The sequence below is a fragment of the Cervus canadensis genome, chromosome 1, assembly GCF_019320065.1.
Source record: "Cervus canadensis isolate Bull #8, Minnesota chromosome 1, ASM1932006v1, whole genome shotgun sequence".
NCBI classification, from domain to species: domain Eukaryota; kingdom Metazoa; phylum Chordata; class Mammalia; order Artiodactyla; family Cervidae; genus Cervus; species Cervus canadensis.
The window spans coordinates 94,015,705-94,036,629 of NC_057386.1; the positions used below are offsets into that span (position 1 = coordinate 94,015,705).

Here is a 20,925-nt window from a genome sequence, read left to right on the forward strand (position 1 = left end):
ATTAAATTAATTAATGATTTGAGATATTGGCAAATTAAATATATTAATACTTTATATTACTAAGAGTGTTAATTTTAAGTGTATGATCTATATATGGAAATGTATTATAATTAAAATACAATTTCAAGATACAAGTAGCATGCAAATAAATGATATTGAACAGAATGCACAATGCATATGTACACAAATATCAAATGTTCATGTATGGAACTGAGGAGCTTCGATAAATGCCCTCAAATGATAAAGCAAGGGGTCAGGTTTGAAACTGTAGCCCAGAGTACAACATTCTATTTCTGCCTCTCTTCTTCTTTTTTTTTTTCTTCTTCTGAATTAAATATAAACTTAAATATTTCCAGAGGCAAGCAAGAGAGAGAAGTCATTTTATTAGCCTCTTATAAATCACATTTGACACCTGCTTTCATGATCTTCTCTTCCAGAAAGACCTTAAAGATAAAGTGCTAAATGTAAAATTCATTATTTCCTTGGGCTTCTTTTTGTTCCTTTATTTCCTCATCTGCACTACTTTGCAAAATAACTTGATACTGTATTAGTCCAAAATGCAGAAAATAACAATTTGATCTTAGAAAGTTAGAGAAAACACTTTCATATATAGGGAAAAAATGTATATGTAACTAAAGACATTTTAGATATTAATTTATTCACTACATTTTAGTGCCCAAAATATTATTTCATTAAATCGCAACTGATGTTAAAGCTATTCTGAATAATGCACTCATTTTTTAGATAATTAAGTGCTGAGTGTCAGAATTTTGATCAGGCCCAGTCTCAGTCTTAAGAAGCTGATACTACAGAAAGAATATGAGGCAACAGATTTGACAAATGGAAACAAAACACTTTCAAAACAATGTACGTGAAATGGGCTAAGAAGTTTGCATTAAAGTTATAGAAATGGGCAAGGACAAAGTCATAAAGAGCCTGATAGATCAGGGAAATAATTTAAAATATTGTCCTAAGTGTAATCAGCAAAGACTAAAATATTTTCAATGAGAAAATTGACTTTTTTTCCTTTTTTTAAAGAAAGATCACTCTAATATTAGGTTGCAGAAGAGGTTAGCTAAAATCTATTGAAGACAAAGTAAGAGATTATGTAGATTTGAAGTAGGTATTGACACTGCAGATAGAGATCAGAGATGACAGAACTCTGATTCTAGGTAAATATAAGAAGGGGAGAAAATAAGTAAAACTCCATAACTTCTCTTATGTGCAAATAAGAATGTGATATCTGTTACTGAAATTGAAATATATCAAGTGTTAGTTTTGAACACTATGTAACATCCAAATGGAATAGCAGCTATAACATCTAGGTCTGGAGAGAGAAGAGAAAAATCAGAAAAGGCATGTGTCACAGATACCAGAGAAGAATGAGTTTTAAGAAGAAGGCAGGATGTTTTGTGTTTATTGTTTTTTTAATGAACTGTTCTGCTAAATTTCTAGAAAGAAAATCCACAAAAATTACCTGACATCCTGGAGAAAATAGTGTTGGGGATATTGGAGTCTTATTACATTTAGAACTTGAAAAGGTCCAGGATGTGATTTTTAGAAAGTGAAGTCGCTCAGTCATGTCTGACCCTTTGCGACCCCATGGACTATAGCCCACCAGGCTCCTCTGTCCTTGGGATTTTCCAGGCAAGAGTACTGGAGTGGGTTGCCATTTCCTTCTCCAGGAGATCTTCCCAAGCCAGGAATCGAACCCAGGTCTCCAGCATGGTAGGCAGACGCTTTACCGACTGAGCCACCAGGGAAGTCCAGGAACCATCATTCTGGGGATAAGCTAATTTTAACTCCATAATCTTTAGGTTCTGTATGAATTAGAAGGACACGTTTATTCCAACAGCCGGCATTTCTGAAAGTATTTAGAATACCCAAAACAATTTGCCCCAGTGAGCAGCTCATGCTCTCTTTTTAACTAAATTATTTTCTCTGAATTATACATTGTGGGAGAAAGTCTCTTTCACATGGTGGGCCAGAAGAGAGAGACATGCAGTAGTTAAAAGTAAGGCTCCATCAACTCTTCTTGGGAAAATTTTCCTTTTCATGTTCAATGTGTTTCAGTCAATAGCAGCAAAAGAACTTGAGTTTAAAAACTACTGTTTGGAGATGTTAAGTTTCAATTTAGTATAGCAGCTAGAGAGAAAGTGCATTCTTATAGGTCAAAAGACACTTTTTTTCCACTTGTGATTTAAATTAGAGCAAAATGGGCTCATAATGCTTGAAAGACTACGGAAATAGCTTCTCAAGAAAACAAACCTGGTGCACTGGGAAGACCCAGAGGAATCGGGTGGAGAGGGAGATGGGAGGGGGGATCGGGATGGGGAATAAGTGTAAATCTGTGGCTGATTCATATCAATGTATGACAAGGCCCACTGAAATGTTGTGAAGTAATTAGCCTCCAACTAATAAAAAATTAAAAAAAAAAAAAAGAAAACAAATTATGGTATTGCAACATTGCAATAATTAGGCAATCTTTCATTAATGCTGTTTTATCAAGGATCTTGACAACCTGATATATTATCATAAAATATGCTTTAAAGTGATTTATTGAGGTTATCATTAGATTAGTGAATAAAGAAAAAAATGTGCTTTTGTACATATCACTGAATGCATGCTTTTATTTACTTTCATACATAATTTACAGTGTTGCTATTGTTTAACCTATTATTTCACCAAATAATTTTATAGTTGTCTTGCAAATTGTCTGATAATCTTTAGAACAGCAATTAACTTTAAATTCTATGAAGGATATTAAACCTTCACAGTGCTTACCATGATAGCTCTTGCTAAGATATTTAAAAGCTATTGACCACGTTTTTTTTTTTTTTAATTGAAGTATAGTTGATTTATAAATGTTGTGCTAGTTTCAGGTGTACACCAACATGATTCAATTATTTGTGTATATATATATATATATAAGACTATTTCCCTTTATAAGTTATTACAAAATAGTAAATGTAGTTCCATGTACTATAGAGTTGGTCACCATAGATTATCTGTTTTATATATAGTAATGTGAATAGTGTATATGTACTAATTCCAAACTCCTAATTTATTCCTCTTCCCTAGCTTTCCCCTTTGGTAACCATAAATTTGTTTTCTATGTCTACGAATCTGTTTCTGTTTTGTATATAAGTTCATTTGTATCACTTATCACCTTATTGTATCGATACTCGCTCACCTTGTTTTGTTTGAATATGTTGCTCTGTGATTCTGTTCTGAGTTGTTTGTTGCTATTGTTTCTGACCTCTCTTTCTTGCTTCTCACATGCTAAATATGTCTTCTCCGGGGAACAATGTTAGTTCTTATCTCATTTTATGCTCTTTTCCTTGGTTCACTTATGTAAATCAATAGGTTCCTGCGAAATTACATCATTTACCCTTTGTCTCATTGCTGGAAATCTTTTCTGAGCAATTTTACAAATATTACAAACATAGTACCACTGAAACTGAACTTGCTATTCATCCTTGCTAAAACTTTTAAAATATTTTCACTCTTATTTATTGCAAAAGCTTCCTAAATTTGCTCCAACTTTAAGCATGACACGTTCTACTCATTATTAATCATTCTCTTTAATTTACATGCCTGGACTCTGTGCTGCACATATGCCATTTAACCCTAACAGTAACCTGTAAGCCAATAGATCCCCATTATATAGATGGGTAAACTGAGCTTCACATGTCTTAGATCAGTGATCCCCAACTTTGTGGTACCGGAGACAAATTTCATAGAAGACGATTTTTCCACAGACCATTGGGGACATGATTTTGGAGTGATTCAAATGCATTACATTTATTGTGCACTTTCTTTCTATTATTATTACATCAGTTCCACTTCAGATCATCAGTCATTAGATCCCAGAGGTTGGGGATCTAATGGCTGCCTTAAATGGCTTATCTGTAGCCATGCTGTTAGTAAGTCAGGGATGGGATTTGAAGTCTGGTTCACATGACTCCAAAGCTGATGAATAACTCTGAATCTTGATTGCCACCACATACTGCTGTCAGAATGAACCTGGAATGCATGTTGCTTCTCTTCATAACATGGTTCAGTGACTCTTTGAGTGCCCCCAGGATTCCACATCACTTTAAAGGTATTTCAGGATTTAGAGTGAAGTCATCTATTTCTGAAAGACAGTATGAAGTACTTTGTTCACTACCAAGATGACCTACAGAAATGTAAAAGTTGATATTTCTCTTGGGGTCTTCAGTGGGTCCACCCAAACAGGACTCCATTTCCTGACTTGGGTCATAAAAAATTTCAACAATAAAAAAATAAACAGTGTTTTTTTTTTTTTCCACCACTGATAAAGTCAAGGTTGAAAGACTTGGCTTTATGTTTGTGAGCCCAGTGGTCTTAAAAATCCTCACCACAGAATGAGCCAGCCCCATGCTGGCTGAATCCATGCTGCTGAAGGAGTGACAAGGCAGGCTTTCTCCGTAAGATGAGTGGTGCTGTGAGGAGGCTGTTGAGTTACACTTGATAAATTCACAGACAAGGTAAAGAACTCACACCGCAAGAACAGAGTGGTAAAAGTGAGAGAGGATGAGGAAAATGACTTCTCATCAAAATCAAGGACCAGGGAATGTCCTTTCATCCCATGTATCTGGGCTGGATTTTTCCACACCCTCTTTGTTTTGCTTGTATCACATCCAGTCTGCCCATTGTGCTGCCGCTACCTGCATCTCACATCCATACAGTCTCTCAACAATTCTTATTTCTGTTTGTAACTCTTGTAACATCCTCTAACTTGTTCTCCTGCATCTTCAGTTTATCTGTGTTGACTCCCCCCATCACTTGAAGACAAATGTTCATCCTTCTGTGCAGTTTTGATGGTGCAACTTGTTGATAACACAAACCTGATCTGGTATCACATGGAGTAAAAATCAGTCTACAATCCAAGGTCTTCTATCTTCTGACATAAACTGTGTCATGAAGTTGAACAAATCATTATTCACTGCTTACGTCTAACAAGATCATTTATTTATCCCTAAACAGAACCATCCATTTCCCAAGTGTCTTTTATTGTTCTGTCATATACCTATAACAATAAAATAATATATGGAATTATATTTCCATTAAAATAAGAATGCTGAAGTGATAATTGACAGAAAAGCAAGAGACTGCTTTGTTACAGATGAGGAGTAGGGGCCTTCATAAAATAAGCTTTATATGCATTTAGGGATTATGACATTTGAGAACCAGTTGAAAGCAAAGGTGAAATGCCACTCCTTAAAAAAATAATATATTTTATAAATTTATCAAACACACATTTCTATACATAATCAAGTGAGTTATTCAAAATGTTTTCTACAGTATTTATCAAATGGGAAGTATTTGCATAAAGAATGCATTCCCTTTGAGAGGTAATATGGTTTCTGCATTACAGTTCCTCCTAAAGAAGAAAATTCAATTCTGTTGCATATGCTGTGTCAGTTTTACCAGGTGAGGAAAGACTAATGATGTTAGATTACTTTTCAGTGGGATAGAATGAACTAAATTTGCATCAAGGGAGAAATGATTTCTTAGCCACAGACACATGCATTGATCAGATTGTCTGTGAGTAGTTTATTCTATGTATTTATATATTTTCTTTCCATCTTGCTGTCAACTATTATTATACCACATTTATCATCAGAGAATTAAAGTGAGAAAGCAACTTTCAGAGACTGCTTGAGATGAATTGAAGTTTGTCCACAAAATCCTTCATCTGCTTCTTTAATAAGAGTCTGGAAGGAAGAGTCAACCTCTACCCATGAAAGATATAACACTAAATGAATTTTTGTTTTTCTCTAAAATTGGGCCTGCTGAATTTTTGGTACCATACTTGAATGAGAATCAGTGAGAATAATTCTAATTTGAGCAATGCCATCCAACTATCATTTAGCATGTCTCACAAGAAAAGAGAATACACTCTAGCAGAACCAGTAAAATGGAAGATTTCTTAGCAACACAAATATTTATAAATATAACACATGATACACTGAACAAAGAAATAATGCTTAAGCATATTTGGTTGTGATATTGACTTATATGTATTTTTCAGAAATATACTGTGGTTTTTGGTAGTAATATATATAGTATCCATCAAAGTCTCTTGGGCTTAAAGTAAGAACTTGTATTCTCGGTGTGTGGCTGAGCATTTATTCATTGCTAAACAATACTCCATCAGCATTTCTTGCAGTGTGAACCACATAAACATAGTGTTATGAGATGTTCTTTGGGGAAAAAATGAAGGCAAATAAGTGTAAGAAATGTTTTACACTTTATTCACTTCTTAGAGATTCACCAGGCAGAATATAAATGCACAAAACTAGAGGAATGGTTAAGATAATTTTTATATATCCACAGGGTAGAGTATTTTAGAGGCCCATTGCCTCTACTCTGATTTATGCTGCTATTACTTTTTACATGAATTCCTCTTAATTCAGCTCTCTGCCTGCATTTTACACCCCTGGACGTTCTCTCTTCCCTGAAGTCAGTGTAGAGACTGACTGATATAAAAAGTCAAATCTAACCCTATTATTTCTTAATTCTTCAAATCTCCCCATGCTTTCTTTATAATATATAGGCTTCTTAACATAGCAACAATAAGCTAGTTACTTGTTCAACCTCATCTGTCACCCCAACTCCATTTCTAGATCTGCACTTCACCAAACCAGATTTTGTATTCTATACATGCTTGTTAACATCTCAAAAAAGCATTACCTACATTGTTGCTTCCTCACTGCCGACTCTCTTTTGTTTAAAATATCCTTCTCATCCTATAGCTCTTCATGTAATTGGTATTTCATCTACAAAGCCTTCTTTAGCACCCCATTTAACCCCTCACTCTGGGTACCATTTCCGTCTACATGGTCCATGGCCCTCACAATTGTATATAACAATATTTAATTGATGGTATATAAGTATCTGCTCCTTCAAATGGGCTGTGAGTCTAGTAATGGTAAGGAACATGCCACCTCCTTTATTGTTTTATTCCAGACAGTTCATCTATGCCTTTAAAATAGCTAGTGGCTATCTTCCTTGGTTGTTTGGACTGTAAAGAATCTGCTTGCAATGTGGGAGACCCAGTTTCCATTCTTGAGTTGGGAAAATCCTCTGGAGAAGGAAATGGCAAGCCACTCCAGTATTCTTGCCTGGGAAATCCCATGGACAGAGGAATCTGATGGGCTCCAGCCCATGGGCTCTCAAAGAGTCAGACACAACTGAGCAACTAACACTTTCAATTCACTTAACATAGCTGACTTCTTGATTGGAATTCATTTCCCAAGTTTTCAAAATTGAAGAAGTATAATTTTGCATAAAAAATGCAAAGTATTTGGGAAAAAGCAAAAGCCTTATGAATTGGGAGTTTGGCCACCTGATGTAAAAAACTGACTCATTGGAAAAATCCTGATGCTGGGAAAGACTGAAGGTGGGAGGAGAAGGGGATGACAGAGGATGAGATGGTTGGATGACATCACCAGCTCAGTGGACATGAGTTTGAGTAAACTGCGAGAGTTGGTGATGGACAAGGAGGCCTGGAGTGCTGCAGTCCATGGGTTCGCAAAGAGTTGGACAAGACTGAGTGACTGAACTGAATGGAACTGAGGTTAAAGTTGTAGAAAACAACATTAGATAGTTAATGTGAAGTTAGGTTGAAGTGAAGTGAAAGTCGCTCAGTTGTGTTTGCCTCTTTGCAACCCCATGGACTATACAGTCCATGGAATTCTCCAAGCCAGAATGTTGGAGTGGGTTGCTATTTCCTTCTCCAGGGGATCTTCCCAACCCAGAGATTGAACTCCAGTCTCCTGCATTGCAGGCAGATTCTTTACCAGCTGAGACATCAGGGAAGCCCAAGAATGCTGGAGTGGGTAACCTATCCCTTCTCCAGGGGATCTTCCTGAAAAATCAAACCAGGGTCTCCTGCATTGCAAGCAGATTCTTTACCAGCTGACCTACCAGGGATTTAGGTTACAGAGTTTTAAGTAAGCAGATGAGAGGATTGAGAAAGTTACTAAAAGCTTGAAGAAATATCTGAAAGCTTTTGCACATGGAAGGAACTCAATGACATATATTTTCCTAAGATTAATCTCATGATACAAAGTGTTATGAATCAAGGAGAAATGTTCAACAGCAGAGAAAACATTCCTGAGGTTTGTAAATTAACAATTGTGTAAATCATAAGAATGGTAGTAGAATGCGAGAAGTTCCCACTCATTCCTGTAGGGTAGAAATGTAGGGGAAGTGATAGTTTGTGGCTCTGGGTAAATGTGCTGGCACCTGAGCAGTAAGTTAAGGCTTTTACTTTTGACAGACCGAATGTTCCAAAAATGCAAAGCAATATCTGCCAAGAGACCAGGAAACAATGTTAAGAAAGATTCCTGGAGAGAGTGGAAATGAGAGAAACCTGACAAAGTGTACATAGCGTGTCCATTGAACATTGTTCCCAATGGAGATAGGAAACCACAAGTTTGCAAAGCCACTAATTAAAGCCTTTATGGGATTTTCTCTCGCAAAGTTCAACTGCTGTCATAGAATTGGAGACTGAAAGATACATAAATATATTCCAGATTAAGATTTGCCAAGCATGTGTGGCTAAAGCAGAGTTGAAAGAAATAAAACTTAAGGAAACAGAGAAGTCCCAGGGGTTATCAAGTGGAAAACTTGGGAGTAAACCCAGGAGCAAAGCTGTCTTCTAGGGTAAAAGCCAAAGCTGAGAGCTAGGTGTCTCAATGTATTGGCTGAGCAGGACTAGCAGAACAAAAATGGTAGAGGGCTCAGATTTACTGTCTGGGAATCAGGATTGGAAGTACAATTTCAGAAGTGGAGCAGCTCAAGGCAGTGTCTGTGGTAGAGTAGCTAACATGGACTTGAGGTCAGGGAATTTTATGGGATTGTAAATTTTTATGGGATTTTATTATGTAAATTTTTATGGGATTGTAAATTTTATGGGATTCATTAGTATCTGTCTCCTCCTGCAGACCTTAATTTGTCTGACACATTCTCTAAATACAGACACAGGTTTGATCCCTGGGTCAGGAAAATCCCCTGGAGGAGGAAATGACAACCCTCTTCAATATTCTAGATGGAAAAATCCTATAGACAGTTGAGCCTGGTGGGCTCACCAAAAGTCAGACATGGACCTATACATGAGCAACTGAGCACATACACACACACACACACTCTAACCATACCTTTTATGAAAATGATTTATGCAAGTAAGTTAAGGGTATGAATGATTGCCCAAGATTTTGAATTTGATAGTTGACTAAAAGTAGGCTAAAAGCCCCCTGCTTCCAACACTTGACTGATTGGTGGTTGACAGGAAAAAGAAGAAATAAAGGTGATAGAAAAAGACAGCAGGAGCTCCCATACAGAGGACTGGAAAAAATTAGGAGAGACAGGAAAGAGAATTGCTTTTCACTCAATGAATATTTATTGACATTGCACTGTCTGCAAGGTCCTAGGATGGAGAAGAGTCTGTGACTGTAACTGACACAGTCTCTGCTTTTCTGGAGCTTTCATGTTGGGGGTGGAAACCTTAAATTATTAAGCTAAAAATTAAGTAATTAAACTTGAGATAAATATGTTAAAAGATATGTAGTCTTGCAGAGACATAATCTCTAAGAAGATACTGAGGAATAAATAACAGGTAGCAGAATGGCAGTTAGATTGATGGTGGGCTGGGAGGGCAGGCTTCTAGGCAGATGAGTATAATGCAGCAGTGAAGGTTAACTTCACTTGAATGAATTAACATTATAAGTAATTGCTCCCCAATCATTGTTTTTAGGATTTGTTAGAAAAATAATTCTAAATGGATCGAAATATATTTAATGAGAAAATAGTGTTTATTCCACAAGCCAGTCATTGAATTCTCAATAGTGTTTAGGGTGAATTCCAAACTTCACTAAACAATCTACCAGGATGGTACATCAGGTTTCTCCATCCATCTTGGCCCTCATCTCATCTGCGCCCAAGTCTACTCTGCTTGAGTCCACATGACCTGTTTTTTCCCCTCTATCAGGACACAAAGCTCCTCCTCGCCCTGGGGCCTAGGTTTCTTGATTACCCTGCCTAAGTCCTCTCCCCTCAGGTCTTCCAAAGCCTCATTTCTGTTCATAGTTCAAGTCTTGAGATGCATTCATGTCTTCAGTATTTAACTCTTATCCAAACTTTCTATGCATCCACCTGGATTTTATTCTATTTTATTATTTTAATGTTTTGTTTTATACTGGAATATAGCTGATAAATAATGTTGTGATAGTTTCAGGTGGACAGCAAAGGAACTCAGCCATACTTACACATGTATCCATTCTCCCCCAATTCCTCTCCCCTCTAGGCTGCCACAAAACATTGACCAGACTTCCCTGTGCTATGTAATAGGTCCTTGTTGGTTATCTATTTTAAATATAGCAGTGTGTACATATCCACTCCAAACCCTCTAACTAGCCCTTGTTCTCTAAGTCTGTGGGTCTGTTTCTGTTTTGTAGATAAGTATATTCATAAAATTTCTTTTCAGATTCTGCATATACAGGATAACATGCAATATTTCTCTTTGTCTGACCTACTTCACTCCATATGTCAATCTCTAGGTCTACCCATGTTGATGCAAATGGAATTATTTCATTATTTGATTGTTGTTAAGCCACTAAATCATATCTGACTGTGGCTTCATGGACTACAGCATGCCAGGCTTCCCTGTCTTCCACTGTCTCCTGGAATTTGCTAAAATTCATGCCCACTGAGTTGGTGATGCTATCTAACCATCTCAGCCTCTGCCGTTTTTTCTTTTTCCCTTCAGTCTTTCCCATCATCAGTGTTTTTCCAATGAGTCAGCTTTTCACATCATTGTATATGTGTGCAACATCCTTATCCATTCTCTGTCAATGGATATACAGGTTGCTTTCATGTCTTGGCTATTATAAATAGTGCTGGGTTTTATTTTTAAGGATACTTTATTAATATTTGAATTCACATTGCCTACTTATTTTCTTTCCTGAGTAGGTATAGACACATGCATGCATAGATCACAGGCAAATAAATAATGGAGGGATTGGTATAAATAGAAATTCTCTTTCTTTCCTGTTGGAATATAAATTCCACAAAGAGAGACAAAAATCTGGCTGTCTTGTTCACTCTTGTTTCTCTGCCTGCATGAGTGCTAAGGCGCTTCAGTTGTGTCTATCTCTTTGTGACCCTATGGACTGTATATAGCATACCAGGCTCCTCTGTCCTTGGGATTCTCCAGGCAGGAATGCTGGAGTGGGTTGACATGCCCTCCTCCAGGGCATCTTCCTGACCCAGGGGAGCTTCTGCGGCTCCTGTACTGCAAGCAGATTCTTTACCTTTGAGCCAAGGGGAAAGCCCCTTCTTTCTCTAAATCAAGAGAAATATCTAATCTGGTATATTCTGTGTAACTGTTTGCTGAATAAGTAAACTAGAGGGTGTTTCAAGATGGCTTTTAAATTTTATTGGTGTGTAGTTGATTTCAATGTTGTGTTAGTTTCAGGGGCACAGCCAAGTGATTTAGTTATACACATGCACATATTCAAAATGACTTCTTTTTTAATGACCGCACTTTGATGCCTTGTTCAGTTCACTCAGTTCAGTTCAGTCGCTCAGTCGTGTCCAACAGTATACAGACCTCCCAAATATTATTATTTAACTTTATAATTAAATATAAAATTAAATATTTCCCTTAAGAATATCTTTGAAAACAGCAAGCTGTTTGGCTGAATATTTGGCAATTTTCTCCATCCTTTTGTATACACATTTGCCTCCCACCAAGCCTTTCTTCATTCTGTTTCTGCTCATTTTCAGATCAAGAAATTAGGTCTGAATTATCTTTTAAGGAAAATTTATATTCTTTGTGATATATGAGAATTTTTTCATCTTCCAAATGAAGTAGTTCACTGCTTCCTCAGCATCAAAACATTTTAGCCTGCTTTCACTACTTAGTATTCTGTATTATATATATGCGGTTTGCATTGTATCCGTTTAAGACCATATATTATAGATTTGTGGTTTATATTGTATTTCTATAAGACAACAGACTATTTAGTAGCATGATATAGATAAGCATTTAAAAACAAAATAAGGAAACAAAAAAAAGGAAGCAAGTTTGAAAAATTTTGCTTTCATTCTTCTTGTTGAGCATTATTACTTGTTCAGACCCAAATTCTGCTTCCTTAGTGTCTTCTCCTCCCTTGTGTTGAATTATTCTTCCCAATCCAGCTGAAATTATGCATTCTTTAGTATGCACAGGTTGAAAAAAATACCTATTGAACTGAGATTGCATTTAATTTTGAGGTGTTTATCTTAGTAATCTAAGGGAGAAAATTAAATGTTATTAAATTAACTGCAATTTAATATGATTGGTGGCTCTATTAGTGAAATGATAAGTTGCTATGTGACCAGTAAACAAGTAAACTAGTAAACAATATTCAGAGTAGATGTATTATCCTTTTTCATAAATTTCAAATATATAGCCCTAGGACCAAATATCATACCTTTCTGTATTCTTCCTGTACTTCCTATATCTTTTGGTGTTGACGTAATGAATAACTAGGGGCAGTTTTCTCTGAGTTTCTGTGAATTTCCAATATATCTCCTGAAACAAATGTGAGTCAGTATTCTGCGAAACTGAGCACTGACATTACATTGAAAAAAAAATGAGTCTGCTTATGCTCAAAGGAAAGATTTGTTTCCTTTCCGTGTACTCCTTATAGACTTGAATATATAATTCTCTTCATTGAGAAATTTCAGGGGAATAAAGAATAGGTCTGAATATACCAGTTAGAAAGCTCTCCAAAGACACCTTAGGGCAATGTTGCCCGATGTTTACATAGCTCAGGGCATAAAACTTTACTAATCTTAAGCTTTATATTTATTGCAATGTAATTAATTAACTCCAAATAGCACAATTAGGGCTTAATAAGACTCTCTTCTCTCTGATATTATCACCTGGAGTCAGATTCCTGAGAACATTCTCAGTCTTTCCTCCCAAGCTGTAACAACTTAGCAGTAACAGGACTAGAAGGAAAACAATAACAAAAGAGAGCCCGTAACTGTATTCCTTAGAAGACAGGTACAGTTACACTGCTATTGACATGCTAATTATTATCAGGCTTGCATTTCAGAAAATGCTTTGGCGTGTTTTTGTTTGGAATTAAAAAAAAAAAAATGGCCTCTGGGTTTCACTATTATGTTTTAATGAATCATTGTTGCTGTTCAGTCTCTCAGTCATGTCTGACTATTTGCCACACTGTGGACTGCAGCCCACCAGGCTTCCCTGTCCATCACCATCTCCTGGAGCTTACTCAAACTCGTGTCCATTGAGTCGGTGCTGCCATCCAACCATCTCATCCTCTGTGGCCCACTTCTCCTGTCCTCAATCTTTCCCAGCACCAAGGTCTTTCCAATGAGTCAGCACTTCACACGGAGAAGGCAATGGCACCCCACTCCAGTACTCTTGCCTGGAAAATCCCATGGACGGAGGAGCCTGGTAGGCTGCAGTCCATGGTGTTGTTAAGAGTCGGACACGACTGAGCGACTTCACTTTCACTTTTCAAAAATTTCATGCGCTGGAGAAGGAAATGGCAACCCACTCCAGTGTTCTTGCCTGGAGAATCCCAGGGACGGGGGAGCCTGGTGGGCTGCCGTCTATGGGGTCGCACAGAGTCGGATACGACTGAAGCGACTTAGCAGCAGCAGCAGTCTGCAAATAAGTTAAATAAGCAGGGTGAAAATATACAACCTTGATGTACTCCTTTCCCAATTTTGAACGAGTTCATTGTTCCAAGTCTGGTTCTAACTGCTGTTTCTTTAAATATATACTGTATAATAAATATGGGTCTATTTTTAAATTATGTTTAATATAAACATTTTTACTACATAGTAAATATTGATTTTGCATATTTAGTTTATATAGTTCATTGTTACATATTTTATAAAATATTTATCATGACTCTTCTATTCTCACCAAAGCCGGATTAATTTACACAATAACTTAACCTAACTCATTTATTCCTAGCATTTCTCATTTGAGTCACACTCTCTGACTCAAGAAGTCCATGCTTGTCTATAATCTTGATGTTTTTGTTGACATAACATTAGCAACTGCCATGAAGAAATAAAATTGTCACAACACCCTATGGAATTAAATATCTTTTGTTATCTTAAGTCATCAAACAGGCATGTACAGTAAGTCCCTACACAAGAACTAGTTCTATTCTGAGAGAGTGTTTTCAAGTCCAATTTGCTGATAAGTCTAACAAAGTTAGCCTAAGTACCTAACTAACACAATCAGTTATATACCCTTTGCTTTTGGACATCTGGGCTTACAATAAAGGTACTCTACTACTGTATTAAATGCAGAATTGTGTAAAGTACACAAAAGCACAAAGGTTTGTAGAGGGTGCATGCACATGATACTGTACACCACACATGTGAACCAGCTTATGTGATTGGACATGGGAACACATGTTTGCATCTTCTGAAAGCTCGCAACTTGAAGTTTCATATGTAGGGGACTTACTGTAAGCATGCTCAATGGGCACAAATGGTTATAATAAAAACCCTTGTTTAGAGGAATGATCATGTAGGATGGGAACTCCCCACTCGTTCATGGCACTCATCCCACTCATCCAAAGAACTAATCCTGATCCTTTCTCTGTAAGCAGGCTCTGTCCTGAGCTCTGAGATTGTCCATTGGAAGATTTATTCCAGACCAGAAGCTCCTTCCAAGGAGTGAATGCACTCTTTTGAGCAATGGTTCTTCTCAATTGAGAAGTGAATATTAGTCATTTTTTCTTTGTAATTCAAAGTAAAACTGCCTAACAAATCCTGAATTTCTTCTATCACACACCTTTTCTCCATAGAATTCCAGTAAAAGGCTTTCTTCTGTCCTACTAACCAGCTTCATCCTAACTAAACGAGTTCTAGAATAGGTTTGCCCTTAACTTTAAAGTTATCACTAAAAAGAAATGTATAAAGTTATGATCTGTATTTATGTATATGTCATTTTACAGTACTTAGTTTTTTGTTTACTCTTTTGTTAGGTGGACAATTTTATTGAACTTTCATGTTGAGTCTGGAAAGTAGCGATTACTACTTTTATTGTGTTGATGAGGAAACTGAGTCTTAACTGTAACTTATCTAAGGCCACACATTGCAAGTGAGTGGATAGTCTTATCTATTCCAGTATCCTAATGTCTTCCGGCTGCTCTCTGTCAAACTCTGGATAAACTGCCTTGAAATGTGTAAGAATACTTGAAATTAGTTCTGCTATATTTTTCTGACCAATATGATGGTTAGAGAACTAAACAACTACCCAAGAAGAATTGTTGCCCCCTTGAGCATGTCAATAATACAAATTATTTAAAGTGTAAAAATGCTAGCAAATATTTGTATATACTCAAGAAAAAGCAACAAAAAAGTGATTAACTTTTAGGATAGTTAGATACTTTCTTTTTTTAGAAGTGAAATATACATTAAAAAAATAGTCACTTAACCTTTATGTATCTCTGTGATTAAGTCCTATGATTTTCATTACAACTTCCTTAAAGATGAATTGTATTCTATTGATATTATAGTTAGGAATGAATAGGCTAGAAAAAGGAGGCACAGTTTGATACAATTAATCAGGGAAGTTATCAGAAACCAGTTTTTTCTCTCTCTCATTTCAATGATAGAAATAATATATAAATTATGTAACATATGAGAAAAGAAGAAGAAATTATTTGACCTTTATTTTAAAAAATAGGATGCATGCTAAAGTTTTTTATTTTATTTATTTATTTATTTTGGTTTTGAACTCCATTATCTTCAAATGAGTTATTTAAGTATTTTAATATTAGTCAGTCATTTTCCTTTAGGATTTATATGCATAATTTCTTTTTCTTTTTCTTTTTTTTCCCACTTTACAGCATTGTATTGGTTTTGTCATACATTGACATGAATCAACCATGGGTGTACAGGTGTTCCCCATCCTGAACCCCCTCCCACCTCCCTCCCCATTCCATGCCTCTGGGTCATCCCAGTGCACTAGCCCCGAGTATCCTGTATCATGCATCAAACCTGGACTGGCGATTCATTTCACATATGATAATTTACATGTTTCAACGCCATTCTCCCATATCATCCCTCCCTTGCCCTCTCCCACAGAGTCCAAAAGACTATTCAATACATCTGTGTCTCTCTTGCTGTCTCGCATACAGGGTTATCGTTACCATCTTTCTAAATTCCATATATATGCGTTAGTATACTGTATTGGTGTTTTTCTTTCTGGCTTACTTCACTCTGTATAATGGGCTCCAGTTTCATCCATCTCATTAGAACTGATTCAAATGAACTCTTTTTAATGGCTGAGTAATATTCCATAGTGTATATGTACCACAGCTTCCTTATCCATTTGTCTGCTGATGGGCATCTAGGTTGCTTCCATGTCCTGGCTATTATAAACAGTGCTGCGATGAACATTGGGGTTCACATGTCTCTTTCAATTCTGGTTTCCTCAGTGTGTATGCCCAGGAGTGGGATTGCTGCGTCATATGGCAGTTCTATTTCCAGTTTTTTAAGGAATCTCCACACTGTTCTCCATAGTGGCTGTACTAGTTTGCATTCCCACCAACAGTGTAAGAGGGTTCCCTTTTCTCAACACCTTCTCCAGCATTTATTGCTTGTAGACTTTTGGATAGCAGTCATCCTGACTGGCGTGAAATGGTACCTCGTTGTGGTTTTGATTTGCATTTCTCTGATAATGAGTGATGTTGAGCATCTTTTCATGTGTTTGTTAGCCATCTGTATGTCTTCTTTGGAGAGATGTTTGTTTAGTTCTTTGGCCCACTTTTTAATTGGGTCTTTAATTTTTCTGGAATTGAGCTGCAGGAAAGTTGCTTGTATATTTTTGAGATTAATTCTTTGTCCATTGCTTCGTTTGCTATCATTTTCTCCCATTCTGAAGGCTGTCTTTTCACCTTGCTTATAGTTTCCTTTGTTGTGCAGAAGCTTTTAATTTTAATTAGGCCCCATTTCTTTATTTTTGCTTTTATTTCCAATATTCTGGGAGGTGAGTCATAGAGGATCCTGCTATGGTTTATGTTGGAGAGTGTTTTGCCTATGTTTTCCTCTAGGAGTTTTATAGTTTCTGGTCTTACATTTAGATCTTTAATCCATTTTGAGTTTATTTTTGTGTATGGTGTTAGAAAGTGTTCTAGTTTCATTCTTTTACAAGTGGTTGACCAGTTTTCCCAGCACCACTTGTTAAAGAAATTGTCTTTTCTCCATTGTATATTCTTGCCTCCTTTGTTAAAGATAAGTGTCCATAGATGCATGGATTTATCTCTGGGCTTTTTATTTTGTTCCATTGATCTATATTTCTGTCTTTGTGCCAGTACCACACTGTCTTGATGACAGTGGCTTTGTAGTAGAGACTGAAGTCGGGCAGGTTGATTCCTCCACTTCCATTTTTCTTTCTCAAGATTGCTCTGGCTATTCGAAGTTTTTTGTATATGTATAATTTCTAATACATACATGTATTTTACAACTGCCTTTGTTTAAAAAGTGTATTCAGTGAGCACTGAAAGAATGAGCATCAAGTCAATAACCTCATTTAACACAATGAGAAACTATGTTGATTCTTAAAATGCATTTCTTAAATAAGTCTGAAAGTTTGTATAAATTAACCAACTATTATAATGAATTTTCTTATAAGTCATAGCTTAACAAAGTAACCAAATTTTCTTAAAAAGAAAATACTAATAAAACTAAGATACAGTTAAAGATACAGTTACCTAAATGCTTTGAAAAATCATGTGTCTGGTGTGAATTTATATGTTGTGTGTGATGAAATGGATTTTCCTTTGTACTATATTTCTAATCATTTAAGATGTTTGTAATAAAAGTGAAAGTATTCCAAGCCAAGATAACTTTGAGAGAAGCCAAAGTTATAAATGATATAACATGCAAAATGAAATACACTCAATACATGAAATATATATGACTCATATATTTAATTTGTTTTGTGAGTTACTATAAAATATTTTAGTAGTATTAATACAATCTAATAGCATTTATACTAACATCTAGAATGAAATTATTTCAGATATCAGGAAAAGTCCTAGAAAATATATAGAAATATTATGAAATAGCTATACACATATCATAGGCATATATTTGTATATATGTATCTGTGTATAAGGGCTTCACCAGTGGCTCAGCAATAAAGAATCTACCTGCAAAGCAGAAGCCACAGGAGAGCCTGGTTCACTTCCTGGTTGGGGAAGATCCCCTGGAGGTGGACATGGCAATCCACTCTAGTATTCTTCCCTGGAGAATCCCGTGGATAAAGGAGCCTGGTGGGCTACAGTCCATACAGTCGCAAAGAGTTGGACACGACTGAGGTGACTGGGAACACACATATGTGCATAGACACACATCTTTAGCTTTGTTTTGGCAATTTGTCATTAAGAAAGACACCCTGAAACACTGTTTCTCAAACTGCTTATGATTGTGTGCACCTGTGTTTGTTGGGTTAGGTACTTAACCAATGAAAACTGAAGTTTCTCTACTTCAAACAGATAAATTTAATGGTGTCACTATAATAATGATGCAGATTATGCTAGAAATTCACATATATTTATGTCATAAACATTTTATATAACTCCTATATTTTCATATATTTGACGTGAAAAAGACCTATGGATCATAATGATCAGCTTCCAAGAACTCGAACTCGAATCTGGAAGTTGATCATTATGATCCAAAGGTCTTTTTCACATTGAATGTGTGAAAATATAGGAGCTATATAAAATGTTTATGGCGTAAATACTGTAAGCAAGGAATTTAATTTTTTTAAGTTTCAACTTTGTTGTATGTAATAGAGGGAATCAGCATTCCTACAGTAGACCAGATTTTTGCTTGATTTTTTCTTTTCCCTTGGAGATATGGATGACATTTACTCTTCCCACTGAAATCATTTAACTCACCCCACTGAAATCATATCCTTGCTCCTCTCCAAAGTTATACAAATTTCTAGCATTTTATTTGCTTACAATCATGTTTGTCTCCTTTCATATTTACACACAGGTTGAGCTTCTCTTTTTCTGGTGAACCCTTGAGGATCTGTGGGTTCATGGAGAGAGTGGTCACTTTATTTGGTGCATAATCATCCCCCTCCTCAGATCTAGATGCAAATACTTTCTTGTCATCTGGGTGACCATTGCCTCCTGCTTCACAGCCTTCCACATGACTTTGAGCCAGACCCAGGATTCTCTTTCACTGAGAGGCATGTCATAGACTCACCTGCTTTGCCCTCCCCACAGTACACATGCTCACTTCATTATCATGAGACAATTCAATTCTGAGAAAAAGCAATTCTATCTTACTCTATCACACTGAGTGTTCATCCTGGTAGGTGAATGGGCTAATGTTTTAGAAATCCATGACATTGCACAGTAGTACAATAAATGCACTTTAGTTTTCTTCTCTTCAGAAACTGCAGTCTTCATCCCATGGTGCTGATTCTGAAACACATTACTATTAATCTGTAGAAGTAGCAGCTTTTAACATTTTCTGGCTAAAATCTCCTGAAACCATATTATCCTTTTCTCTCAGTTATAGAGTACTTTGACATAATACCTGTGGCATTGTTGGACTGTCAAAGAGTTTACATGCTGAAATATACTCATAATTACAGTCTAGTTTTCTACAATATATGTTTTCAACAGTCATTATAAGGTATAAATGCTATAGAAGCTTTCATGTAAAATTAACCTTTCCTTTCTGGTCTTTGTCATATCAAATAACTCAACTTTAATGAAATAAAACTAATACATACTTTTGACAGAGAAATTGATTTTATTGATTTTTGTCATTTAAGACCTAGAGGCTCTGCCTTTGACTAGGGATAATCTGTGATAGTGGGGGTTACAGCAAAGAAAATAGAAATAACAGTTTTTATGGCTATGAAAAGAAAAAAAGTCCTAAAAATTTGCAGGCAATATAAGTTAAATATAAGTAGGTTGACAGTGTCATTAAAGACATTGACCATTAATATTTTATACTATTAAAAGTTGATTTTGCTTTTCTCTCACTTATTCTAGATTTCACACATTCTATTCCTAAAATGTATACAAAAATGCTTACCTAATTGTTATTAGTATTTTGCATTATATAATAGAGTTTATTCTTGCTTAGCAAAGAAAGAAACAAATAGAGAAGACAGAAAGAAAATATCCAGTACAGTTTGAGAATCCTGTGTGTGTGTGTTCGTGGTACAGCTTTAAAGGCAGCGATGAATCTTGGAAGCACTTTTGTGTCCATCAAACACAGATATTCATAACCTAGAAAACGTACCCAAGCCTCAGAAGTAACTTTTTTTTTCCCCTATGACTTTAACCAGTAGGATAATTTCAATGCTATTCTGTGGGTAACCAAGAAATACTATTTATTGTGTAGCTAAAGAGTCAAGGAGATCAGAGCATGTGCAAGCTGATAGCCCATCACTGTTGGATGATCCAGGAGACAGATCTAAGCAACGCACTTCTGCTGCTGGTGGTCATCAGGGCTTCCTCCTGAGGAAATAGTTGGCTTTATCTTGAGTGTCCTTAGACTTTCTAAATGTCCTCAGACATTTCTAAAAAATGCCTCTAATATAGACACAAATTTATTTTGGCATTTATTCAAAAGCATTTATTTAGCAACTACTATGCTCGGTAAGTCCAGGTTTGTCACTAACCCCTCTACAGAGATCACATTCATTCTCCATTTCCTTTCACCACATAACTTGGAAAAACTTCTTAGGGTAAACAGTTGTACATCCCACCCTTCATGAGCTCAGAATGCTCTGTAACTTACTCTGGTCAAGTCAATGAAAGCAAAAGTGGATAGAGTTTTCTTCAGTGCAAGATCATCAGAAAAGCCTTCGTT

At 36.2% G+C, this 20,925-nt stretch overlaps 1 protein-coding gene and 1 non-coding gene across 5 annotated transcripts in view; one reads left to right on the forward strand and one right to left on the reverse strand.

The window, feature by feature from the left end:
- Positions 1–20,925, forward strand: part of FSTL5 (follistatin like 5) — an 851,448-nt gene that overhangs the window by 340,615 nt on the left and 489,908 nt on the right. The window lies entirely within an intron of this gene.
- Positions 1,692–1,763, reverse strand: TRNAG-ACC. The gene has a single exon. It is a non-coding gene; the product is annotated as a tRNA-Gly (tRNA).